At 44.7% G+C, this 27,491-nt stretch overlaps 1 protein-coding gene across 7 annotated transcripts in view; it reads right to left on the bottom strand.

Moving 5' to 3' along the window:
* Positions 1 to 27,491, bottom strand: part of ARSB (arylsulfatase B) — a 187,445-nt gene that overhangs the window by 39,585 nt on the left and 120,369 nt on the right. The gene's annotated exons all lie outside the window — the stretch shown is intronic.

Genomic DNA, 27,491 nt, shown 5'->3' with positions numbered 1-27,491 from the left:
CCGGGCAGGCTCCTGGCCCCAGGAGCGCACGCGGGGCAGCGACAGTGCAGGAAGCTGGAGCCCGTGGGCACTTTTCCAAGGCCAGCCCTCCGCGGCACTGCTGCTCCACAGTCCAAACCCCGGCATGTCATACAAACCCTATAATCACTGAAACGAGGACCACAAGGTGCAGCTTGCCAAAGGTAAAAAAGCAAACATTTGAGACCACTCTCTCTAGCCTACCCTGGTTCTTGGCAGCAGCCCGGCTGAAACTAAGGATGTTTTATATTTTGAGACTATCAGGGTCTCGCATGAACCAGGATTCAGAACACAATCTCTCTTTCCAAGGAAAACTAGAAGCACATTTGAGAAGGGAAGCAAAGTTGGGGTCTCTGCTCTGCAACTGATTTAGAGAGAATGAAGTGTCAAAGCGCTGCCACCAACTCCTCAGACCTACTTAAGATCTGGTTCCAAGGAGCACCCGCCTTAGAGGCTCATGAATTCACAGATGCTGACTGGAAGCTGGCAGGGAGTCCAACAGACAGAGATCCCAGGATTCCTGAAGCTCCAGGATTCTCCCCCAAATCTGATGTTACACCCATAATCCCAAGAATGCTCCCTGAAGACTGCTGGCTGCCACAGACCCACACACATCGGGGGAGTGACTCCCAGAAGGGGCAGCATCTGACCCTGTGCTGGCCGTCCCAGTCCGGCGTTCTCTCCCTGTCAGTCATGTGCTCTCTATGCAGCCCAGAGCAGGTGGGAGGGACTTGACGCCAAGCATTGCTGTCACTCCTCCTCCCTCCTCGCCAGTGTTAGCCCACTAGCCGCAGCTCCCAGTAAGGGATGACGCACAGAGGTAAACCCCCCTTCTGAGGCCTGCGTGGGGAAAACCAGTTAAGATACAGAGAAAAACAAGATAGAACTGAATTTTCCATCTGACTTAAGAACATTGAGAATCAGGTAGATTTGGAAATGGAACGGAGGTGCCTACTATCATATTGGGGTCTCATCTACCGCAGGACGGTGCTCTAGGCAAACAAAACCCCACAGAGCCAGAGTATATTCTGGAAATATGGTTGCTTGCTTTGATGCTGTCTCCCGGCTCTGGTATAGTCTGTCTCATGGAAAATTTGAAAAGATACCCAGGGCAACACCTATCCACTCACCCCTTCTTCTTCTCCTTCTTTTTGGAAAAGGAGCATTGTAAATAGGAAGTGGGAGTATTTGTAACCGAAAACTCCATGACAAACCCAGAGCTGGGCAGAAGAAACCAAACAGGAAGCTGCCTACAGAGGGCTAGACAGTCACTGGCAATCTCTACTCTCCACCTCTCTCTTTTTTTTTTTAAGATTTTATTTATTTATTCATGAGACACAGAGATAGGCAGAGACACAGGCAGAGGGAGAAGCAGGCTCCATGCAGGGACCCTGACTTGGGACTCGATCCCGGGATCCCGGGATCACACCCTGTGCCGAAGGCAGACGCTCAACTGCTGAGCCACCCAGGCGTCCCTACTCTCTACCTCGTATTTTGCGCAATGGTCCCTCTTTGGGGCTGGAATTCCCAGCAAAAGCATTCCCCCTTAACTGACCGAAGCTTTGCATTTACAAAGGTATCATATATTAAAGCAACAAGAAGCAACCAACAGAATGTTTTGAACACATGCTGCATTGAAGGAACTGCAAGGTGTCACAGGAATTATAGAAAAGCATTAATTAATAACTTGTTTTAAGGATGTGCCAGGTACCATATTAGATAAGGAGAAAGTGTCTTTACTTAGGAAGTTTATAATTAATTGGAAGGAAGATGTCAATAAAAGGCATTATGTGACCAATGCCAAAGGAGCGGTACCTAATTTAAGTAATTTAAGTTTTTTTTTTTAAGTAATTTAAATATTAATTGAGAACCAAGCATGTGCAAGCCATTGTGCAAAGGACTTTGGGAAGGGCCAGAGAATTCCAGAGACAGGAAGCTTATTTCTGGCTGGTGGGAAAAGGGGAAGCTTCCTGGGAAAGGTGAGACTTGGGAATGAGGCCTGGCATGGAAGGACTGGTAGGACTCCGGGAGGTGGATGGAGTGGAAGAGGATGCCCCTGCAGCGGGGGACAGCATGGGGCCAGAAGTCTCTAGATGTGTGCTGACTCTGGAGGCCCATCATGCATCCCGGCTGGCTGTAGGGGGACACAGTAAGAATAGTTTGGAAAGGATGGGTTAAATCCGTTCCCCCAAACTACAGAAGTGAGAACTTTTTTTCAGTAGGTAACTGGACACCAGTCACACCTTTGAGCTGAAATGCAAGGCGCATTTTAGAAAGCTTCATGTCCTCGCTCACAATGATGTGATTATGAAGTTTCTCAGATGACTTGATACTGGGAAAACATCACAGCTAGGAAAACCTGTCCCTGGGAGAGGCCAGTCCACACTGCAAATAGCATGCCATCTCAGGGGAGCAGGAAACCGGTCAAAGAGCCTCAAGGGGCAGGAACTGAGACCAGCAGCTAGAGGGAAAGCCTCAGTGACCAACAGAGCAGGAGAACGAGTGCCTTTGGGTCTGGAGCGGCACCACTGAAAGGGGGTGAGGGTTGCTTTTTGAGGAGGCTGCAGAGCTAGGTTTGGACACACTGGGAGCCACGAGCAATCGAACATGCAGGCGCAGGCGTGGTGATGGGTTGACTGCGGGCACGCTCTCACCTGGCCTAACTTCTGTCGCATTGCCCGGGGCCTGCATCCCCTGCTGGGTCTCCTTCTGCCCATCACAGCAACCTTGCTGCTAGGTTGTGTCAACGGAATGTGAACGCCACGAGGGCAGACTCCCAGGCAGGCCTGGGCCCAGAAAAGTCTCGCATGGACGACCTTCCATGACAGTAAGCACACTGGCCTCGGCAGCCCATTAAACATGGCGGCAGGGCCCCAAGATGGAAGAAGCTGTGGTTTCCCCCACACGCTGCTTGGACAAGAGGTGTCTGCTGCTCAGAAATACCCATCTGTTCTCCTCATGAACAAGACATGCCACATGCCTGTGTGATTGGGATTAGCAGAGGGTTTCGGTTTGCTCCAGGAGCCAGCATTACCTTAACCAGCCCATCCCTCCTCCGGCCTCACGGCATGCTCCTCCCTCGCGACTCCGCTCCAGACATGCTGGTCTCTTCCGGTCTTTGCACACACTAAGCTCTCTCCGCTGGTCTGTACGGCCCTTCCCTGCTACAGACGTCTTTGTATTTGCTCTTCCCTCCATCTGGAGCACTTTCTATGGCTCCTGGCCTGGCTAACTTCTTTTTCAGGTCTCAGATAAAACACGACTTCCTTAGAGCAGCTTTTTTTCACCACCCAAATGAAATTTTATGACCCCTGTTAATCTTTTATAACCCATATTCCCATTTCCAATTATATATTTCTTTCCTTTGTTTACTATGTCTCCCTACAAAAGTGTAAGATCCCCCAAACGTGGGGACCGTGGCTGTTTTGTTTGCCACTGTACACCCAGTGCCTCGCACTGTGTAGGGATCTGATAAATAGTACTAAATAAGCGAATGCCTGGAGCTCCAAGGTTCTAATTAGACCTGAGGGTGATCTGAACAGGCACAGACAGGAGGCGCCGAGACACAACTCTGCGAAATACACACTCGGGTACAGCGCGGACATCTCACACCCCAGACACGATCACTGCAGAAGAATACAGTGTAGGGAAATGGTAGGATAATAATGGAGTTGCTGGTTGTTATAGGATGAAGAATGTTAGTGCTCCCAGGGGGGCTTAGACATCATGTTACCAGAGCTCCCCTTTATGTAGCTAAGGAAACAGAAGACCCTGACCCAGGTAGTTGGTGTCCAAGTATCCAGCTCCATATTAGGCTGTGGCCTAATCATCAAATGATGCAAGCTCTACGGAGACTGGAATTCGTTCCCCATGGAATACAGTCATTTATTCACTATTTGAACAAATATTTATCTACTCCGTACTGGGTACCCTACCAGGATCCAATTTCATTCCATCTAGTGACTACTTCCTAAGCAGCTGCTGCATGCTGGGAAGGGTACCAGTGCCACCCCCTGTGGCAAGGGGCTCTGGGTCTAGTGAGGGCCCGTCCTTGGCTTTGGTGCCCTGGTTCTTCCACCTGAGGGCAGCGGGCAGACTTAGTCAGGGTGCTGGGCAGTCCAGGAGGGTCAAGACTACAAGCAGAAGGCCCGAAATCATTCGTGGCCAGGGAGAACCTGTGGTCCTACTGCTGGACCTAAGAGGCATCTCCTGATGGACTTGGGTGACCCTGTATGTCCTAAGAACTTAAATCTCAGGTCCCTTCTCCTCAACGGTCCAAGAGGGGGGCAGCTGTTTGTAAACATGAGGGAGGAACACCCACGTCCTATTCGGTGGTGTTTGTTCCCCTGAGAGCAACACCTACTGTATGAGACAAAGAGCCTTCCTCAGGCAAGTGAGGAGCAGGCCTCCTGGGACCTTTGGAGCACTTTCCCTTCCTCTGTGTTACACCTCTGCTCTCATGGAGAGCATTTTCACTTGCACGGAGCTGGAGTTCCAGTTCTGACAGTTCACTGTAATGCATTTCCCTCTGCACTGGGGACACTTCTTGTACTGATACGATTAAATTAGCCTGTCAGTCCTCTGGTATCCTTTGAACACTTGAGAGAAAGCCAGCAGCTTACCGGGGCTTTTTCCAAAAGAAATATTTGCTACTAAAAAGTGATTTCCACACACATCCGTGCCTCCCTTGATCAGGAGGTAATTACTGGGTTGTTAAAACCGTTGGAGCTGGGGGCTGGCACAGACAAATGTGTGCTGGTGTAAGAGTGCCAGGAGGAGCAGAGGAAGCCCCTGGATTTGCACTATCCTGGCCCCCCTGTTCTTGCAAGCTTCCCTGAGGTCAGAGCATCCAAGTTCCAACAGACACAGTGCCGGTCTCCTGGGCTGCAGGGCTTGGATCAGACATCTGCTCCCCTGCTTCTGGCTGCTTCTCTCCTTCATCCAGCCCAAATCCCTTCTGGAGGGTCAAATGATACAACCTCTATGGAGACTGGAATTCTTTCCCCATGGAATACAGTCATTCATTCACTATTTCGACAAATATTTATCTACTGTACCTGGTAGCATACCAGGAACCGATTTCATTCCATCAGTGACTATTTCCTGAGCAGCTACTACGTGCTGGGAAGGGCTCTTATGCCACCCCCTGCGGCAAGGGGCTCTGGATCCAGTGAGGGCCCATCCTTGGCTTCGGTGCCCTGGTTCTTCCACCTGAGGGCAGCGGGCAGACCTAGTCAGGGTGCCAGGCAGTCCGGGTGGGTCAAGACTACAAGCAGAAGGCCCAAAAGGCCCTAAGACTCTTTGGCCATTAATGTTTGGGGAATAAAAGAGAAATGTCCCTTAGTTTCAAGGGGCTCACCTAAGATATAAGCAGAGATAAACTCCTGCAAAAAGAAGCAAATACCAGGGGGAGATGATCTCTAGGATTAGTAATTGTTCTTTCAGATGAGACCAAATGTAGAATGAAAGGCAAAACAGTGTTTCCCTCCAAGTCAGGGAGAATTTGTTTTAATCGAAATTCATTCACTCCTCCTTCCTTTCTTGCCACCCCTTCCATGTCTACCTACCACTGAGGGTAGATGACGTGGTCAGTGTGGTCACAGTAGCTTCTGGTGAGAGAGAAAGCAGAGGGTAAGTCAGGGAGGATGGGGAGCTTGGGAAGCATCTACCCTCCCGGGGCTTGGCAGGAGTGCAAATCACAGACTCAGTGCACCAGGCGACACGGCAGGAAAGGACAGGAGTGCAGAGGATCAGGGGAATCTCTTCACACGGCAGATGACTAATCCACAAAAGCCAACAACCAAGCCAGAATGGAAGCTGTAATCACCCAAATGCTTTCCGAGAGTGGGTCCTGGCAGGGAAGCACAGGTGGCCGCTTGGTTGGCAGTGGTGCCCTCGGTCCCGGGGGGGTTGGCCAGAGCCACCTGTGGCTCGGTCCCCAGTCGCACCCAGCTCGGCGTGCTCACCGCGGTGGTGCCAGGACAGGGTGTGGTTTGGCGAGCAGTGCTCCCACGGGGCAAGTCCGTGTTAGCCGAGTCCGGGCCACGGAGGACGCACATCCCCACTCCGCCTCTCCAGAGCTCCACAGCCATGGGCACAGCCTCTAAAACCTACTCCATGGCTCTGTGAGACAGGAATAACCCTGCCACCCGCCCCCCTGGGGTTCCTGTGACGATGACATGGCCTGATGCAGAGTGCCCAGCCAGTGCCTGGCACCAGATAGAGGGACAATATGGGGCCGTTACTGTTGCTTTATTCTTATGAAATCTGCTCTGGCCTCACCTGCCGCTCTCCCACCCTCCTGGGTAACTAGGGGCCTTTGGGGAGCTGGCGACTGCAAAACTAACCAGTGCTCAGAGGAAATAAAAAATGACCACATGGTCAGAGTGCCCAGGGCCACGTACGGCAATTCCATATCTTGCAGGCCAGCTTCTGCAGGTGACACCCTGTGTCAGGCTCTACCAGGGAAATAATTTAACACCTTTTATGCTAACAGCCAACACCTATGTAGAAGGCCCCCTTGAGAAGCTGACAGGAAACAAAACGTGGTTTCCAGGTTGGCCCTCCTCCTCTGGATACAGCATTGATGCTTCCAACTTATTTTATACACATAACTGAAGCATTGATGCTTCCAACTTATTTTATACACATAAGAAACAGTAACAATTCCCCAATATAATAAAGTAAATTTAAAAATTTGTTTGTAGGTCTATGTGGCTGCCTCAAATCATTGCCTCACATAAGTTCCCAGGCTGCCACTCCTCCTCATGCTGTTCTTTGGGGATGGCTGTGAGCACAGCACTGTACATGTACCCCATTTCATGTCAGCCTGTCAGGTTTGCCTCTTTATTTATTCTAGACTGTCAACATCTCAAGGATCCCAACTTATCATCTGCCGTGTTCACCATCACCTATGGCTCTTATGGCACCTGGACTGTGTATGTATGGTTTTGGTAGCGTCTTCTAAGTCCCACCATGAGAAAATGGGCCATGGATCAGAAGCTAGACAAGATGTTAACTCGAAGGGGTAGGCATCTCTGACAACTCTTTCTTTTTTTAAAAAAAGATTTATTTATTTATTTGAGAGAGAGAGAGAGAGAGAATGTACTGGGGAGGGGCAGAGGGAGAGAGAGAGAGAGAAACTTAAGCAGACTCTGTGCTGAGCGTGGACCCTGATGCAGGGCTCAATCTCACAACCCTGAGATCATGACCTGATCATGACCTGAGCTGAAATCAAGACTCAGACACGTTAAAAAAAAAAAAAAAAAAAAAGACTCAGACACGTAACCAACTGTGCTACACAGGTATCCCTCCCTCACAACTTTTAAGTCTTAAATTATTCCATTGAAGACTTTACCTGTTGGCCCACACTTGCCATGCTTACTCCTCTACTCCCTGTCACTTCCAACTAGTTATTCATCCTCAACTCTCTTACAGCTATGTCTGTGGTGTGCACAGAAAGCAGGCCCATGACGATGGGCAGTGGTTGAGGAGAACAAAGTGAGCACAGAGCGTTCCATGGAGGAGTGCGGTAGGGTGGAGGTGGGGTGGGAAAAAGAGGGTGGTGGAAATGAGGCCAATGAAAACTCTAACTCTGGAAAACATTAAGCTAATGGACTTCAGAGCATCCAATCTGTGGAAGGAGATAAAACAGAAATATTTGAGAGATTAAATAATTTAGTGCTGAGCCTCTTGTCCACACTGTGCGTTCCTAACTGGCTGGTGGTGCCTCAATTCTATCAGATAACACATTTTTATCAGTTGGCTTCCAAGTAGAGTTAGCCCCATGAAAGTGTCCTTCTATTATAAAATGAACCCAGGCCAACTCCCTGGGGGTACAGGCTCAGTGAAAAGAGTATGCTTTCTTCTATAATGTGTCATCAAAGGAATTGGGAAAATTCATTAGGGAAAAGCAAATATTTCAAACCAGAAGAAGCCTAAGCCCAGAGTTTGGAGTGTAGACCTTTCCAGGACTTCCAGCTGGCCCCTACCCTTCTGGAACCAATGTAAGGAGGAACATCTCATTTTCAAAGCCCTTTAAATATTTGAGGAACGTGAAAGTGCTGAAGGGGTGGCGATACCAATGATTTGGACCCTATTCCCTAATAGATCCTCAGAGGTGACCTTGAGTGAGGCAAAGAGATATAATAAAGCAAATTTAAGAATTGAAGGGGATGGGAACAAAATAATCTTCTTTCCCACATACTTAAATAAAAACCCTTAATTATTATTCAGCCATAAAAAAGAATGAAATCCTGCCCTTTGCCAATGACATGGATAGAGCTAGAGAGTTTAATGCTAAGTGAAATAAGTCAGTCAGAGAAAGACAAATATCCTATGATTTCACTAATATGTGGAATTTAAGAAACAAATGAGCAAAGGGAAAAAGAGAAAGAGGCAAACCAGGAAACAGACTCTTAAGTATAGAGAACACACTGATGGTTACCAGAGGGGGACGTGGGTGGATGGGTGATATAGGTGATGGGGATAAGGAGTGCACTTGTGATGAGCACTGGGTGCTCATACTGGGTGTACGGAAGTGACAAATCACTATATTGTACACTTGAAACTAATATTACTCTGTAGGTTAACTAACTGGAATTTAAATAAAATGTTTTTAAAAACTCTCAATTATAAAACACTCCAAGCACACACACAAAAGTAGACCAAATAGTGTAATATAATTGCATAATACCAAGGTACTCAATACCTACCTCCAACCATTATCTGCTTATGGCCAATCTTCTATCTTTCCCTGCATTTCCCTGCTCCCCACATTGTTTCAAAGCAAATCCCAGCCATCACAACATTTCATCTGTAAATATTTCAGTATATATATCTCTGAAAGACAAGGGTTCTTTTTAAGGAGAGAAGGGCTCCTGGGTGGCTCAGTGGGTTAAGTGTCTGCCTTTGGCCCACATCATGATCCAGGAGTTCCAGAATTGGGCCCCACATCGGGTTCCCTGCTCAGTGGGGAGTCTGCTTCTCCCTCTCCCTGTGCTCCTCACCCGCTCATGTTCTCTCTCAAATAAATACAATCTTTAAAAAAAAAATAATAATCTTATTATCACGTTAATGATTTAGTGAGCAAAGATCAACAGTGTTTCCTGAAACAGTAACAATTCCCCAATGGCTTCACATATCCAGTGCTACGGTCTGAATATTTATGTCCCCTTCAAATTCATACGCTGAAATCCTAACCCCCAGAGACGATGGTAGTAGAGATGGGACACTTAAGTCATGAGGGTGGAGTTCTCATGGATGGGTTGGAACTTTATAAAAGAAGCTCCAGAGGGAAAGGGAAGGCCCTTTCCACCATGTGAGGACAGAGCAAGAAGGCATGAGCTATGCATTGGGAAGCGTGCCCTCACCAGGCTGTAGCAAGCTGGTACCCTGGAGGTGGACTTCCCAGCCACCAGAACTGGGAGAATCCAATCTCTGTTATTTATAAGCCACCTAGACTGTGGTCCTTCCAGGTATGGCAGCCTGAACAAAGACATCCTCTCACTGTTCACATACCTGCCTTTGCAGGGTTTTAAACCACTTTGCTGATAAGGCCTGCATTTACCTCCAGGGTGGCTGGGAGGACCCCGTCCTAGCGCACGTAGCTGGCTCGGGGCAGCCCCGCATGCTCACAGTGCGCATCCTGTACTGGGTGGAGTGAGATTCATTTCATGCTGCATTGACACCTCCTAGCACAGAGAAGTGCTCCCATAAAGCATTTCCCTGGTTTCCAGAGCCACAGGCAGCTTCGGGGAGCCAAATAGTTGTGAAGGCCACAGGGACAAATCTAACTTCTGCTTCGGGCCAGCTGCGCACTCAGCATGGGGCTGATGCCTCTGCCCTGTCGGCAACGAGCTGCTGGGCCAGTGGGGTCCTGGCTGACATTTCTGTTGGACGTGGAGTCAGGAGGGACAAAGAAAGGCATCCATAAATGTTAGCAATTCCACTTGCCCTGCTTTCGACTTTCTCAACCAGCCAGAGCTGAATGTTAATGAGTGCTAGAAGCTTCCACCTTAGGTAACGGATGTGCAACCCCGATGTGTATAAGTTACAAATTGTGTTCCGGGCGCTGTGCTGGGAGGGATACAAGGATGAACGGACAGATGGCCAGGTGCCTGTCTTTGAGAGGTTTGGAATCCAACAGGACGGGCGTGCATTGGCCTGTCCTACTGGGCTAGAGGTGCATATAAAATGCTGAGGGGCACCAGAGAGAAGCAATTAGCACTTAATGCTGCCGGGAGAGGTGGTGCGGGCACCGGCTGGCAAGGCCTTACCAAGAAAGGTTGTGTTTGGACTCGACCTCAAGGGGTTAGCCAGATTTCTCCCAGCAGAGGAAGGCAAGAAAGGGCAGTCAAGGCAAGAGGAGCAGTGGGAGGAAAAGCACGGAGGCAGGAAGGCCTGCGGCACATCTGGGGACAGGAAGAGCCGGTACAGGGCAGGGTCAGGAAATGGGGCTGGCCGAGGGGCTGGGCCGCCTGGGCAGGGCCGCACCGGGGCCTGGAGCCCAGCTCCCATCTGGAGCCGGCACCCAGAGCTCACGGAGGGCCCCGAGCAGCCACATGACTCTGATGGGAGGGTTTCAGGCTCGCCCGCAGCCAGAGGGGGAAGCACCTGCTGACAGACCTTTCCCATATATCATGGGCCACTCGCTCCTCTGTCTACACCAAGGGCCAGTCCCGTGGAGGAGCTGAAATGGCGAGGAACGAGCGAGGAGACGATCATTCCGGACCACGTGCAGGGAGGAGGCCAGGGGCCCCAGGTCTGGCTCGGGCCAGCCAGAGCCCCCGGACCAGGCTGGACAGCAGGCGGGAGCAGCTCTGCAGCTGTTGGGCACCAGGCCTCTGGCCACTCGCACCTGTCAGCCTTCACCCCGTGTCCCTGCTCTGATAACCATGCCCCGCAGCCTGCCCGACACCTCGGGCCTGCCTTGCCCTCCCTACAGCAGCCCTATGGGCCTGGCCCCCAACCCCAGGCCTTGACACACTCCTGAAGCTACAGGCCTGCCCCCTGGCCCTCCGATTTTGGCTGGCCCTGGGAGCCCGTCTTGGAAAAGAATCGGAGGTGGCTGAACGTTGGCACGAGGTACCGACTGTATAAGCAGGGCCCACCTTTGGGTCCTTCTCGTCAAACCGTGGTCCCGTGGCCCAGCATGGTGAGCGCCCACCAGAGCCCTGATTTGGCGGAGTGGCCCGTCTGCTGTCCCAGGTGAAAAGGCGCTGCTTCCCCTGCTTGTTCCTATCAAACCTGGCGCTCATCGCCTCTACTCAGGGCTCAGACTTCCCACCACCCGGACGCCTCGCTGCCCCCCTCAGGCCTCCCTGCCAAGGCGGAGGGCTCATTTGTCTTCTCTTCAAGTGCTCGGAGTAGGACTGGCGTTTCCCTCCTGGGAACAAGCACAGGCAGGGCCTGCTATGCAGGGAGTCAGGACAGGAGGAGAAAAAAGAATGGGAGGGATTCAGTTGAAATCCCAAACCAGCATTCTGATCCTATGACTGTCCGGTGCTCCCGCGCTCAGTATCACGGGAGAACTCGGTTGTGCAAAGACGGTCGAAGCAGCAGAGTGAAAACTCTTCCTGCCTTTTTTTTCTTTTTTTAAACTCTTCCTGCTTTGAACGCAAAAATGAAGTTGGTGCCTGTGAGCTATTTGTTTCTCATTTGCTTTGTAATGAGATTGTCTAGAGAGTCTGGAAGCCTACATTCCATTTCAGAAAGCAGACCGGATTTCTGCTGACAGCCAGTTTGGCAGGGGGGCAGCTTTTGTCTGGTTTTGCCATACGAGCTCATTTTCGGGAGGACATTCTACACAGTTCTAATTCTAGAGCGAACAGAGCTGCACCTTCCATCATGAAGCTGTAATTAGTACTAAAAGGCTTTTGTGTGTTTACTTAGGACCTGTTTTCAGAAAATACGAGGCCTCCCTGCTGCAGTGAGAGCCACTGGGAACGATGTTAGTTCCACGACTTCAACCGGGATCAGTACCCGGCCTTCCCCTGCTTCAGGAGTTTCAGGAACTTTCAACCATTGGCTCCTATGTTCAGCTGAATCAGAAAATGATTGTGGTTGGATTTCTCCAAAGCTCTCAAAGGCCTTGAACCTTTGACTTAGCGTTGTTTGCATCGTTCGACTTCTCCCTCCACTGAAGGCTTTACTTAACATAACAACTTAGCAATACAAGAAGAGTTAGGTACATTTCTGTGAAAGATTCAGGTCCTCGAGGGTTGGATTAAATTAAAAATTCGAAAAAGCTGCCTGGAGTTATAGGGCTGATAAGCTGAGGGTTCTCCTTTCTTGAGGGAGAGAAAGGAGCACAGCACAGGAGCTCCGCCCACGGCCACCTATGTTATTTTAGATTTCATCTGTCCACACAATCTGTACTTTTTCTGAGGTTAGCATCCATAGATTATCCTTGCTCTGCCCACATTTCCTACCAGAGTGAAACAATGGTGCTCAGTAATATTTGCTGAGTAAGTAATTGAGAACACATTGAAGGCTAGAACTTTTGGTGGGGGGAGAGGGGGCTGCTCTTTTGGTTAGTAGGATTCTGTTCTAGGTAATGAAACTGTCTCCCTCATTCCCTCTTTGAGAACATAAATTCTATCAAAAGAACACAATGAAACTAGCAACATAAACTTGGAGGACCCTGAAATTCAGCCTCAGAGGCCACTAAAGAGTTAATTCAGTTCTGATAAGAGAATTATGAGGCAAGGCTATGAGGATTATACACAATAGATTTATAACACAAGATTTTTTTTTTTTAAGGATAAAAGTAGTGACTGGGGACATTTCAGATGAAGAAATAACCATGTTAACCTCACTGCTTTTTAAACATTTGCATCTGTGAATTGCAGGGGCTCAACATAAAGCAGATTGCCTATATCCACTGAAAGCCATTCTGGCATGAGAAATTTCTCTTGCATAAAGCAAAACAGATGTGTGAGAAGGAAAAGCAAACTCTCCTATGGGTGTATCAACATTTGGAATTATATCGCTATCTCAAGAACTATATATTGTGCAAAGCAATGAATACAAATCTTGACCATACTCTGTCCCTGAAAACTCAATATAGAAAGCAGCAACTTAATATCTGGAAAATACTAATTACTAATGCAGATAAAAGCCTAACAGTATACTCACATTTCATCCACAGTTTTTTGTTTAAACTGGAAGGATATCTGCCAACTAAACTAACCCTGCACCAGAGATTACACATCCAGAACTTTTGGCTAAGTGCTGCCTGGAAGATATGAATTCAGATCCACTTGACTGTTTAAGTGATTAGAAAAAGTGCCAAAGGGGTGCCTGGATGGCTCAGGAGGTTAAGCGTCTGCCTTGGGCTCAGGTCATGATCTCAGGGTCCTGCTATGGAGCCCTGCAACGGGCTCCCTGCTCAGTGGGGAGTCTGGTTGTCTCTCTCCCTCTGTTCCTCCTCCCAGCTTTTGTTCTCTCTCTCTCAAATAAATAAAGCCGTAAAAAAAAAAAAAAAAAAAAAGAAAAGAAAAAGCGCCACATCCTTGTAAGCAGTAGAGTACTCCAGAGTCATACTCATTGTGTGTCTACATTTTGGGATCCATGAGTTAATCAGTTTGGAAATTGGAAAGTGCTCAAAGGCTGCTCCCCTCACGGTGCAGGATGTTTACAGGGTAGGAGGCAAGTGCTTGGCTGTCTTCTAGGTCCTTAGAAGTGCACAAGTGAGGCAAGGACAAAAACACAAGCACTGAGTTGGGAAGGAAAGCACAGTGTCCCAGAGGGCAGGCCCACCTGGTGTGACAGTAGAGTATTCACGGTGGGGAAGAGAAGAGAGTAGACAAAGTCCTTAGGGAGCAGCTAGTCCGAAACCAGGCTAGGAAAATTGTTCAAAGAAACTTCAACTTTGATGTACATGGAATATAAATGAGTAAATAAAATATATATTACACATACATACTAGATTGGGAATGGCAATATAATAGTCAAGATCAAATTGGTAGAAATCAATGCTGTATGATTAAAATAACCCCAAATATTTGATATGGTCATATTACGGAAACAAAGTCAAAGTGACATTCTGTTCAATCACACACACACACACACACACACACACACACACACAGAGTTAGATGTAGCATTAGATGTGGCTTAGAGGGCTCAGGATTATCCTGGGCACCCCTCTTTGATGATGGTGATAAATAGGTTTACAGATTATGAGTATACATAGCAGAAATAAAGAAATATATTTCTACTAATAGCTTTTCTACTTGGGCAGAAATACACAAAATTGTAAGTTTTATTTAATTATACAAATTAAACTTTAGATACAGTCTCTACCTGAAGCCACCCAGCATTTACTTATCACCCAAGAAAACCCCACAGCAGCGATGTGTACTCTAAAATAAGAAAGTCACGCAGTACTATATGAATCTCTACTGTTTCTCATTTATTATGAGTATCAGGGGAGAGAGAGAGAGAGTTCTGTTTATTTTCTTCTGGTTTTACTAAGTATAATATATTTTCTGCAACAATCACTGCAACATATTTTCTGCAACAACTCGCTGCAAAACAAATGCCAAGTGCTATCCTCTATTTTCACGTTTCTTCTTAAAAATGAAAATCTGCTTCGGATATCTTTTAGTTACCAAAAACAGGTACTAAAGTGCATCTTTGGTAGTAGTGAAAGGTGAAATGGGAACTTTTTTGAAAAGTAGGGAATATCTGCTTGCGTAGGGAAAAAAGGATTATAAAACACAAGCATCAAACAGTCTCCAATAAATCACTTGGTTAGCAATCCATTGAAATAGAATGAGCTCCAAACATGGGTTAGATGAATAAACAAAGGCTCTACGTTGCAAAAGGCTGATAGAGTGTTCACATTTAATTTCATGACCACTTCCTCTATTTCACTGATTGGCAGCATAGTTTGAGACGTCTGTAGGCCCCACTGCTTTGAAGGAAAATCTACAGAGTAAAAGAAGTATGCTGAAAATCTACAGAGCAAAAATGTTCACTGTTAATGAAAGGTGCTGGCATCTGAACCTAATAATCGGATGCCATTTCCATTTGGAGTCTACATAATTTTTCAACATGATAGACACTTAGACAAATCAGTTTGAAATTATACATAACTCAGTGCGTAGGCTTCAACTGTGATTAGTCTCTTTTTACATGTACATGTGCAATCTCTTATGGAATATTCTTAAAAGCAGCCTAATAAGGAAAGATGAAGTTGTGGTTCAAGAGGGATCCTTGATGAAGCAGTGAGGAGATATTAAATCAGCCCCCCTGGGTTGCTCTGAGCTCTCTGCCCCAGCATCAGGCCACAGAGCCTTTACTCCTATTCTCCCCACTAGACATACCCTCACCACTCTTTTAAGGCCCAGTTAAAACCCAAGCTGGTTTGAAATCTTCTGAGAACCCTATTTAGGAATATTCCTCTCCCCACGTAATATCCCATCCCTTCTTTATTTTCTCTATCTCTCATTTGGCTCTTTAAGCATCCACTGTTTGTGTATTATCAGTTATTTTGAAATAGTCTATTTTATTTCCCTGGTTCATTGATATGCTCTTTGAGGACAAGGAACTCTAGGTTATACTCTTCCTACCCCTGTTGCAACCTTCAAAGAGGAGCCCGGGGACCATTAGAATTGCCTCGTTGTTTGACCAAAACAGAATTTCAGAGATCCTTAAGGTACATGGAAAGAGAGCCTGGGAAGCTGCATTTTTAACATGCTGTCCAGGCGATTCTTAGGCACTGTAAAGATTGGGCCAGTAGATACAAGAACTGGGGGGAGTGCCATGAACAGAATCAGTACTAAGAAGTATTTGTCGACTATGTAGAAGAACACAAAAAAGCCCATGCCAAACCCAAACAACAACAACAACAACAAACAAATCAAACAAAAAACCATGTGAAAAACAGAAGGTGCTAGGCACTCAGACCAGTCTGTAAAATATAAAAAATTATTTTTCTGAAGATAGGTAGCTTTCTTAGGTACAAATTTTTGTCAGGACAACATCTCCAGTCTAGGAGAGACCTTACAAACTCACCAGACTTTGAAGTGTTAATGGGCAGGGACCCTGTGTTTTTCATTATTCTAATGCTTATGGGGCCTTGCAAAGAAGCCAACAAAACTGATAATGGAGCTCAATCCCTCAATGGGTTCTCTAATTCTGCCTCTGAAAGGCCTCTGTCCCCTGAGAACCCTTCCTTGTGTCACTCTCCATCCCACCCACTCCTACCCTCAGCCACAGTTTTCTGAGCTCTGGGTCTCCAGATGTCATTTGAAGGTCAAAGAGAACCACACTTTGGGCACCTGAGGTTGGCTGAATTCTAAATCTCTGCCCTTGGCCCCTTGGTGTTACTCCCATGATTATGTGACTCACATGGCAAAAGGGACCCTGTAGATATGATGGTTCCTAATCAGTGACCTCAAAGAGGGAGTTTATCTGGGTGGCCTGCCCTAATCCCAAGCCTTTCAAACACAGAGTCACAGAGTCACAAAGTCACAGAGATTACAGAAGGATTTCAACAAGAGGAACGTTCTTGCTGGCTTTGAGATGGAGGTCACCGGGCAAGGACAGGAGAACAGCCTCGGAAAACTGGGAGCAGTCCCCTCCGAGAGAACAGGGGTCCCAGTCCTATAAGCACAAGCAACCAAATCCTGCCAACAGCCTGAACGGGCCAGGGCCGCCGGGTGACACTGCGGCCTGACAGCCTGATTGCACCTAGCGAGATGCTCCGCCTGGAGCCCAGCTGAGCCTGCCCAGACTCCCACCCTGAGGACCATGGGACACGGGAGGGCTGTTGGGTTAGGATGTACAGTGGGTGGTGGTTCGTTCCGCAGCAGCAGGAGATGAACACAGGGGCCCTCAGGGATGTCCACGGCTCTCCTCCCCACCCCCCACCCCGTGGACCCCAGCTCCCCTGGTCCTGGCCTTGGAGACACAAAGGGTGGGCGGGAGCGGACCCAAAGTAAGCAGCAGTGCTGGGTGGTCTGCTGTTGCCCGTGTTCACAGGCCTGCTTCTGCTGCCCTCCCGGCCGCACATCCTGGAACCTTCCCCTCTGCCCTCTGCCATGGCTCGCAGTCTTCAGTAGAAGCTTCTATGCTTGAACTAGAGCCTCCAGGCTGCCAGGACCCCGCCTGGCTTCACATAAACAGTTAGAAATACAAATACCGACCCTGCAGAGCTCCGCTCACTGGAGCAATCGGTGAGTGTGCTCTTAAGAACTAGATAACGTGAGTTGCTGAATGAACTTGAACAGAAGTGAGTCAAGTTAAGATCCCCAACACACAACCGGGGCTGCAGGACTTGAGCATCCAGGGCTGACACAGCCATAAGCCCGGATGGTTGCAGTGGGACCTGAGACAAATGGCAGATAAAAGCCCCTGTGTCCAAGGCTCGGTCTTACCCAAACTACACAGGGCTTGGCAGACAGGCACTCGAGAACCCAGCTCTTGGGTTCTCCTTCCAGAATCCTACTTTCCTTGTTTAAATCAAATGAGTCCATCCAACAAAACAGCTCTTATTTCTAAGAGAGAAGGGCAATGATTTTTAAGTGCCTTGCTCGATCCCTTAGCAAAGCTGATCCCCCCCAGTTGCCCCCTGCCCCCTGGCCTTTCTCCTTCAGCAACTTAGCTCAGTCCTCATTCATGGGCTTTCTTCTGCTTTGCCCTGAGTAGCTGCCCTCCACCCCCCAACTCCCTCCCTGTACCCCTGTGGGGGCAGGGGTACAACCCATTTGTCTTCATGCCTCCCCGGGCCTGCCCAGGGAGCACTGAGTACATGTTGAAGGAGTTCATTCTGAGCACTGAGCTGGACTTAGGGTTAAGATTTCCTTTGCTATCAGGTTTCGGGTAGGGGCTTCAGATCCCTTGATCCAGGGAACTCGGGGCCGGGCGGCAGATGTGGCCCACGCCTGGGGTCCTCCAACCCAGGAGGCTGAAGAGAAGGTGGAGGAGAAGGAAGCCCCAGATGGAGAGGAGGGCGTGCCAACCTTGCTTCCTGCCCTCAGCCAGCAGCAAGCAGACTCGCTCCTCTAATTTGATCTCTTCTCTGCTTTGGCCAAGGCTGAGTGCATTCCCCATAGAGCAAGAGTGAAACAATGCAGTTGCTGTTTCAAAGCAGAGAAAAAGAGTGGTGGTGGTAAAATGTGAAGAAAGCATTTTCCTTGATTTATTTTTTTTAAATGTGTGTTATGGGAGAAGTAGGCATGAAGACAAAATATGCAGTACATTCTGAACCACGAAGGAAAGACATTTTCTATAGTCCTTTAAAGTCTTTCTTACTACAGCTAATCATGTATTGAGTCACTCAGCAAACTCTGCACCCGCTGTAACTGGAGCATGCCTCCCTGCACAACTTGTGGCTGTGCCCGTCTCCTGAACCAGAGGGTCTCTGGGGCAGGAATGTGCTGCAGCTCACCCTCATGCCCCGATGCCTAGCACAGTGCCTGGTGAACAGCAAGAGCTCAAGGCACGGTGGTTGGTCAGCCCCAGGGATTGAAAAGGGGCAGCAGATACACAGAGGGATACAGTCTTGAGGCCAGGGAGCCAAGTACTTCTGGGAGAAGAGAATAACGAGGACTGGCAATGTCAGGGAAAGGCCAAGACAGCTTATCCTGAAAAGAAGCCAGGGACTGGGGAAGTTAGGAGGCCACTGGGAACCCAGGGAATGTCTGGGGAAGAAGGCAGATTGCAATTAGGTAAAAAGTAAATGAAAGAAACACTGAATGATGGGTACAAACAAACATTTAAAAAAATTCGTCTAAATGTACATTGTTCCATGACTGGTAAAATAAACTACAGAATACTATGTAGCAGTTAAAAGAATAAAGTAGATCCCCACCATATATATATTTTGGGTGGGCAATTCTTTTTTTTTTTTTTTTTTTTTTAGGATTTATTTACTTGAGAGAGAGCAAACATGTACACTTGTGTGCATGAGCAGATGGGTGGGAGAGAGAAGAGGGAGAGAGAGAGACTCTCAAGCAGACTCTGTGCTGAGCATAGAGCCTGGTGCAGGGCTTGATCCCATGACCTTGAGATCATGGCCTGAGCTGAAACCAGGAGTCAGACACTTAACCAACTGTGCCACCCAGGTGTCCCTGGGTGGACAATGCTTTGTCATGGGCTATCTTGTGCATTGCAGGATGTTTAGCAGCATCCCTGGCTTCTACCTACAAGATGCCAGTCACACCACCACCCAGGCTATGACCACCAAAAATGTCTCCAGAAATTGCCTAAAGTTCCCCAAGCAGCAAAACTGTCCCCAGGTTGAGAACTACTGGTCTATATGTCCTGCCAAGGCAGATCGTTGAGTGGAAAACATGTCACAAAAAAAGTACATTTTATATGATACCATTTACATGGAAATAGTATTCTATACACTCATATAATATTCATATTATATAAGTGATGCCACGATAGTATCTAGAAGGGTAAAACTATTAACAGCGGTCATCTCTGGGGAGCAGGCTAGGGCAGGGAGTCATAGTGAATTTTTATTTTATTTGTATTGTTTGTATTTTTTTTTAAAAAAAGAAAATGGAAATGTACTTGGTGTGAAAAGTAGTTTGCAGGTGAATGGAAATTGAAGATATGGAGAAAGTACTTGTTAATCACTCCCTGACAACCTTTAGAGAGGAAGAAAAAGGTGGCCAGAATGAGGCAGATGAAAGGAAGGGATTTTTAGGACGTGGGAAAATTGAGCTAAACTCAGTCAAGTTACAATTTTGTGTAAAGCATTATGAAGAGAAGGGTGAAAAGCTTCTAGAATGCTTCCATTTATTAGCTCAAGATTTCAACAATGCTTTGCCAGCAATGATTTTCCCACTACAGTTAAATATGCATGAAATGATAGAATTCCTCTTTCTGTTTTTCCACTGCATGTTTCTTTAATTTGTGTTTCTTTGGTGTGCGTACAGCTTTCTGTAACTAAAGTGCTGATGCCATTATGGAAACTGTCACTCCTCAGAGTTGGAAAGACCTGAGAATAAAAGCTCACTTTGACTTGTGTTTGGTCTGGCATGGCTGAGTACACTGCAGGAGTATATTTGTTTTTCATTAATTTGTTTGTCATTTTTCTCCATGATCTATGGAACATTTATTTCCCCTGAAGCAAAAGGATCTGAAATGTCAGAGGTTTCTCTTGGTTTTGCTGGGGTAATGAATTGTGGAGAAAAAGAAATTTTTCTTATATGCTATTTGATTGTGGAAGGAGACATTTTGTGACCTTTTGCTATTTTACAGTGATAATGAATTTCCTGATAAACCTGGAAACTTTGGGCTTCTTTATTGAAATAATATGGTTTGAGGAATAACTTTGACCTGGACCTTTGTAGAATTAATCAAATACAGATTCTGGAAAAATTGATGAGTTTGGTCTTTACCGAGACACTCTAATTTATTTCTGTCACTGCAGCAGTAGACAGATCTATACCACAAAAAACATCAAACAATTAACTACAGACCCAAGTCCCTGAACAGAGATTTACCCACATGTGGTGGGAGGGGCCTAGGTTCAGGGACTTCTAGCCTGATCACTGTTGCTTTGTTTCCTTTTTCTTTTCTTCTCTCTTCATTCTTTTCAATTGCAAAAGTAATACAAACTTATAGAAAAGTTGGCCTATGCTGAACAGAATGAAGAAGATAGTAGGAAATCATCTATAACCTCATTCTCCAAAGGTAATGGACCAACATAACATTTTGGTCTATTCCTTCTAATCCTGTTTTGAAGCCTATAAAACTTATTATTGAGATGATACCGAATAAAAAATTTTATCTTCTATGGTTTTTTCCTCCTAAATATTGCATACAATGTTCTGCTTGTGATCTCCAAACACTTTAAAGGAAAACTATAGTGAGTCCTCAGGATAGTCTAAACAAAGGCTGCAATTTATGGGGAAAAAGAAGGAACAGATCTTCTATGCCGTATTTTAGGAACATCAGATTCTTCCATGGTCCTGGAATGTGATAAATGATGATAAGATCTGGTTTTCAGATTCTCTGATGTGGACATGTGTATGCCTTTATGTTTGAAAGATGAGGTGAAGAAAGAAGCTCGTTGAGTCAGGATGCCAGCTGAGCTCAAGAATGATGCTCGGCAAGGGCACTCTGTGTCCCTCAGAGACACTGGCTCATCAACAGGTATCACAGCTACTGCTGTGACCACCCAAACAGATGTGTGGATGTCAGCACCCATGCCAGGAGCCTCTCTGCCATGTACGCGGGCATGAACATGGGGAAGTCTCCTCCACAGAAGTAGCACAATTAGTCCCCTGATTTCTCTATTTATTCTCTCTGGGAACTTGTTGCAGTTTGTCTTAATATTTGTCTTAATATTCTGCAAGACCAGAGGAAGTACTTGAAAGGTGTCAGAAGGGCAGCCCTAGTGGTCCAGTGGTTTAGCGCCGCCTTTGGCCCAAGGCCTGATCCTGGAGTCCCGGGATGGAGTTCCACATCGGGCTCCCTGCATGGAGCCTGCTCCTCCCTCTGCCTGTGTCTCTGTCTCTGTCTCTGTCTGTCATGAGTAAATAAATAAAATCTTTAAAAAACAAATTGTTCAAAAGAAAAGAAAAGAAAAGAAAAAAAGAAAAGAAAGGTATCAGAACTCACAACCCCAGTACCTGCCTGGGTGGCTTAGTTGGTTAGGTATCTGCCTTTGGCTCAGGTCATGATCCCCAGGTCAAGGGATCAAGCCCATGTGGGGGCTCTCTGCTCGGTGGTGAGTCTCCTTCTCCGTCTACCTCTGCCTCTTCCCTCTGCTCATGTGCTCTTTCTTTCTCTCAAATAAATAAATCTGGAAAAAAAGAACTCACCACCCAAGCAGGGTGAATTTAGAGAATTCTCTAAATTCTCAGAGAATTTAGGTAGAAATGTTAGTACCTCATTCTTGACTTCCTGGAGGGACAGATGCTCAGTTCACTGCCATTTCTGAGAAGTTTAGATTTTCTTCCTATTTGTTGACAGGATGAGAACATCAGGAACAAAAGGAAAAAGGAACTGTGTTTCTGAGTTGAGCTCTAAAATCTTCACGCTTTGCTCAATTGAATATACTTTGATTTTTTTTCATCAAATACCAGATTACTTTAGGATCAGAAAACAATTTGGTATTTGGATCATGGGAAAGATCATGTAAAATGCTACCAGCTAGCCAACACAGGAATTCTGGAGGAAATTACAAAATTATAATTATAATTTACATATTGATTACATAATTAATTATATAATCAATATATTAGGTATATAATTAATATAGTAACAATTATAAAACAGTTCTGAAAATTTAACATCTTGTATCTCTGTCTCCAACTGCATATCTCACAAAATATTTAATTAGTCTTAAATCAAATATTCCCACAAATATTTTAAATTATAGATCTTGGGGCAATCCTGGTGGCTCAGCGGTTTAGCGCCTGCCTTTGGCCCGGGGCGTGATCCTGGAGACCTGGGATCAAGTCCCACGTCGGGCTCCCTGTGTGGAGCCTGCTTCTCCCTCTGCCTGTGTCTCTGTCGCTCTCTCTGTATGTCTCTCATTAATAAATAAATAAATAAATCTTTAAAAAAAAGTAAATAAATTATAAATCTTGGACTCCAAATTGTGTAAAAGTACTTTCCACGCTGGGAGCTGGCTACTCAAAAGTAGCCTGGGCACTACCCGGGAGCTCCTTAAAATCCTGAATTAGGTGATCCCTATACTCAGTCAAGTTTGAGAAGCTCTGGCCTAGAGTGGGGTGATAGAGCTGACCTTTACAAATCCAAGTGTTTTCACCTGGTCATCCAAGGAGAGTTCCTAGGAGATTCAGAAAAGTTGTTAGTACTGTTAACAGACTTTTTTCTTCCCCATTAACAGGCTAATTTCTAGTATTATCTTTTCATTACCACCTGCTGCCCCTCATCTGCCCCTGACTGCTGAGACAGACTACAGCTCAAAAACCCAGCTCTGGTTTTCCAAAATGGAAAAACAATGCCAAGGTCATTATGCTCTGGATTTGGGATCAAGTTAAGATAAATAAAAGAGATGATTTGGGCTAAAAGCATCTGAATGGTTGGAGACATGCACCGATAAATTAATGCATTTTGACAATTTATTTTGACTGATTATTGACTCTAAAACGTGTGTTTTCTCTCACTTGCTTACTTCTGCAGCCTACAGGCAATGTAAGGTTTTTTTTTTTTTTTATTAAGATTTTATTTATTTATTTATTTATTTATTCATGAGAGACACAGAGACACACACACAGAGGCAAAGACACAGGCAGAGGGAGAAGCAGGCTCCATGCAGGGAGCCCAACGTGGGACTCGATCCCGGGTCTCCAGGATATCACCCTGGGCCGAAGGCGGCACTAAATCGCTGAGCCACCCGGGCTGCCCACAATGTAAGTTTTGAAGAGTGCTCAAAAGCAGGCTTAAGGTCAGGAATGTGTTTGGTTTATCAGGTAGGGGAATTTAAATTCAAACCCAGTTGGTTTTTAATTCAACTTCATCACTAACACTTGATAAAGTGCCATCAAGTTATCTAAAAGAAAGCAATTACTGCACAATGGAAGAGTTGATGTCATCCTAGGAGCTGCCAAACCATCAACAAATTAGAAAGTGATTTTTAAAAGGGAAAATGTAAAATTATGAAAAACGCATAGTTCTTAGATTTGCTTGCATGCTCTTCCAAGTGTCTGGCGATTTATGAACAGCTCTCTGCATTCTTTTCTAATTTTGCTTCCACTGTCAACATTTTCATTTTCAAAGAATGTGTAATCATTTGAGCTCAATGCAGGAATAAATGCTGCTTTATGTTCTTTATAATTTGTGAAGAGATTAAGAAAAAATAACCTCATATACATTTGAAAATACAATTAAAATTAGAAGGCAAAGTTTAGATTTTTTTTCAGTCTCTAACATTAAAATGTTTAAAAATTAATTGTTAACAGATATCAAATACTGAATTCTAACTCATCCAAGAAATAACCCAAACCCAACCTTCAACTTTCTTTAAATGAAATATATATATTACAAATAATTCTTATATCTCAGGCAAATGATTATAAGGGAGAGTAATACTTGAGCTGAGTCTCTCTCTTTCCTCCTTATATTTTTATTTTCTCTTTTGAGAAATGTGCTTAAAGTCAGATAAGCATCTAATTATTTTCTGTAAGAAATTTTTACAAAATTATATAAAAGAAAGGCTCTGAAATGAATTTTTGTAAGTTGCCAAAATAGTCATGACTTTCTGATAAGTCACCATAAATTTATACTCACGTTGGACACAAGTACACATCAGTCTCTTACACTAGCCATCAAGTAAACCAAATCTGTCTTCCATATCTTACTTTACAAACAAACATTAGCTATTACCAATCAAGTACCTCTGACATCTATCCAATCTCTTTTTAAAAGATCTGTTAAAGGTTTTCTCAAGTCTTTCTTTTTTTCATTGTTCTTTAAATTAAGGATATTTAGTCAAAAACTGCTTTTCTCTCTTCTCTCACCACCATTCTAGGTACTTGGGTATAGTCATGTAATGAATACAAAAGGTAAAAAATGTCTGCCGTCTACCTTCATGGAGCTTATATTTTAATCGGAGCAAAAGATGATAAATGTTTAGAATATAATTATGACAGATGGTGCTGTGTACTCTAAAGAACATAATGCAGGCATGGGGGGTAGGGCAGTGGTGAGAGTAAGCCTAGACAGTGCCTGGAACACAGCACATAATCAACATTAGTTTCTTCTCTGGATTCTTCTCCATGTGATTGCTCTCAACCTCCTTAATCATGTATGTACCCTCTTTAAAAGTGTTTACTGGGGACATTTAGATAAGAGGACAACTAAGCACAGGTATCTAACACCCCTCACATTTTAAAGGGAGAAGCTAGAGCTGACTGGAAGCTCCACCCCTGAGAAAATGGTATGGGGCCCCAGGAAATAAAAGACCCACTAGAAGACTTTCACAAACATTCCTAATTTGGAAATCAGGACAGAAAGGAATCCTTCAAACGAGAACCTTTTTCACTGCTATGAGTCAAGAGGGTTAGGAATCACTCATGCATGAAGTCCAAGGGCATCTCCAGCATATGAGATGAAAAAAATTGCATGCAGCAGAATCCATCCTAACACAGGGTACCATACCACCAGGAAAGGAACTGGGCATAGCCACTTGCATACCTGGAACAGAGTCCAAGAGACTGAGAAGAGACCACAAAATTGGCTCCTGATCAAGGCTTCCACCAAATACAAAGAAATCACCTAGAGACTTACTAGGAGGGTCCACTGCACCAGATCACTTTTCCTCATCCATTGCCTATTAGATCACTGAACAAGTTTTATGTATCTTTTTTTATAAACTAGTCCTCCTGCTTTTATATTTGAAAGTGTTCTAATAGCATGAAAGATGGAATCCAAAGATAATTAATCTATGCCATTTTTAAGCAAAACCCACCTAATTTACACTCAGTAACAAAATACTATGAACCTGGAACATAATAAAATATACACAAATATAATATTTTACAATATAAGAGGAGATAAACATATCACTGTAGAGGTATAGGTGCAGCATACCTGAGAACTATTTACTGAAGAAAAAGAGTCAACTGTCAGCCTCAAATTTGTGTACTTAATACAATCGAATGAAATATTAACTCTATGAAAGAGGCAAAAGATACAATCATAAAATTGATTTTTTTAAAACAGAAAGAGCTGGAAAGCCTATAGAAAGGCAATGAGGGAAAAGATTTGCCATACTATATTCTGAAATGCCACTGGAAGCATTAAAGGTACACAGAATGAGATCTGTAAAAAAAAAAAAAAAAAAGTAAGTGAAGTGGAACTCATCCCAAAATGTGGGAGAAAATGGCAAAGAGATAAAAATGAGAAGTGAGAGAATGTATATATGAAGGACAAAGGATATCAAACACGCATGTAAGTGATGTTACTGCCCAAAAGACCAGAGTACATTTAACAGAGATAAAAATCCAAACACCAAAAAAAAAAAAAAAAAAAAAAATCCAAACACCCATCAGATTAAAAGTTTCTTGGCATGAAGAATCTTGAATTGTGCAGTACCCACTTTCCTCCAAGAAAAAGTGATGAAATAAATACAAAATATACTGGTGATATATATATGGTTTTAACTATCAGTACCAAAGACAGAACACTGTAATTATCCATTCAGGGGGAGAAAACTGGATATCTCCAAAGCAAGAGTATCAGACAATACTGAGATTATTTTTCTGCAACAATAGATGCCAGAGACCATAAGCAGTGTCTACTGAATTTTTAAGGAAAAAGAATAACCATAGGATTATTTACCTAACATAGTTATCATTCTGGGCAAAAGTAACAGAAAGCTATATTCTCAGATATGCAAGGCTTCAGAAAGCATATTACCCATGACATTTCCATGGAAAGAAGATAATTCAAAGATGTACCAAACAAACAAAAAGGATCAAAATAAAATATCTATCTCAAGATGAAATTAGTTACAGTAAAATAAAGCAAGCACTTAAGTCTATATGTAATTTATATAAAATTAAATTTATAATTTAAATTTAAAAAGACTGAAAATAAATGAGTTGAATTTTCAACTTATTTAGAAAAAGAGCAACAGGAAAAAAACGCAAAGGAAGTAAATAATTACTGGCATAAAAGCAGACATATGTACCAATGGAACAAATAGCCCAGAAATAAATCCAAGAACACACAATGGGAAAGGATAGTCTCTTTCACAAAGACTGTTGGAAAAACTGAATATCCTCATTGTAAAGAGTGAAATTTGGACACTTATCTTATACCATACACACACACACACACACACACACACACAAACTGAAAAGGAACTAAAGATTTAATGTAAGATCTAAAACTGTAAAACTCCTAGACACAAACATAGGAAAAAAATCTTCTTAGCACTGGTCTTGGCAATGATTTTTTTTTTTAATATGACACCAAAAACACAATCTACAAAGGCAAAAATGATCAAGTGAAGCTACATCAAACTAATAAGCTTCTGTACCCCAAAAGAAAAAAAATCAACAAAATGAAAAGGCAACCTAAAGAATGGGAGAAAATATTTGCAAATCATATACCTGATGAGGAGTTTATACCCAAAAGGAACATATACTATTCAATAGAAGAAAAATCCAATTAAAAAAATGGGCGGAGACCAAAAAGAAAAAAAAAGTTTTGTTAAGTCTGTGGAGAAAAGGAACCCCTGTACACTGTTGGTACTGTGAATTGGTTCAGCCACTATGGAAAATAGTATGGAGGTTCCTCGAAAAATTAAAAATAGAACTACCCTATGATCCAGCAATCCTACTTCTGGGTATATATCCAAAGGAAGTGAAAACAGGATATTGAAGAGATAGCTGCCCTTCCGTGTTCACTGTGGGATTATTCACAATAGCCAAGGTATGGAAACAACCTAAGTATCCATTAGTGGATGAATGGATAAGGAAGATCTGGCATATATAGATTAATATTATATCTATATTTTATATATG

Source organism: Canis lupus, chromosome 2 (genome assembly GCF_048164855.1).
Source record: "Canis lupus baileyi chromosome 2, mCanLup2.hap1, whole genome shotgun sequence".
NCBI classification, from domain to species: domain Eukaryota; kingdom Metazoa; phylum Chordata; class Mammalia; order Carnivora; family Canidae; genus Canis; species Canis lupus.
The sequence above is the reverse complement of the archived record's forward strand: the minus strand, read 5'-3'. Positions and strand labels throughout refer to the sequence as shown.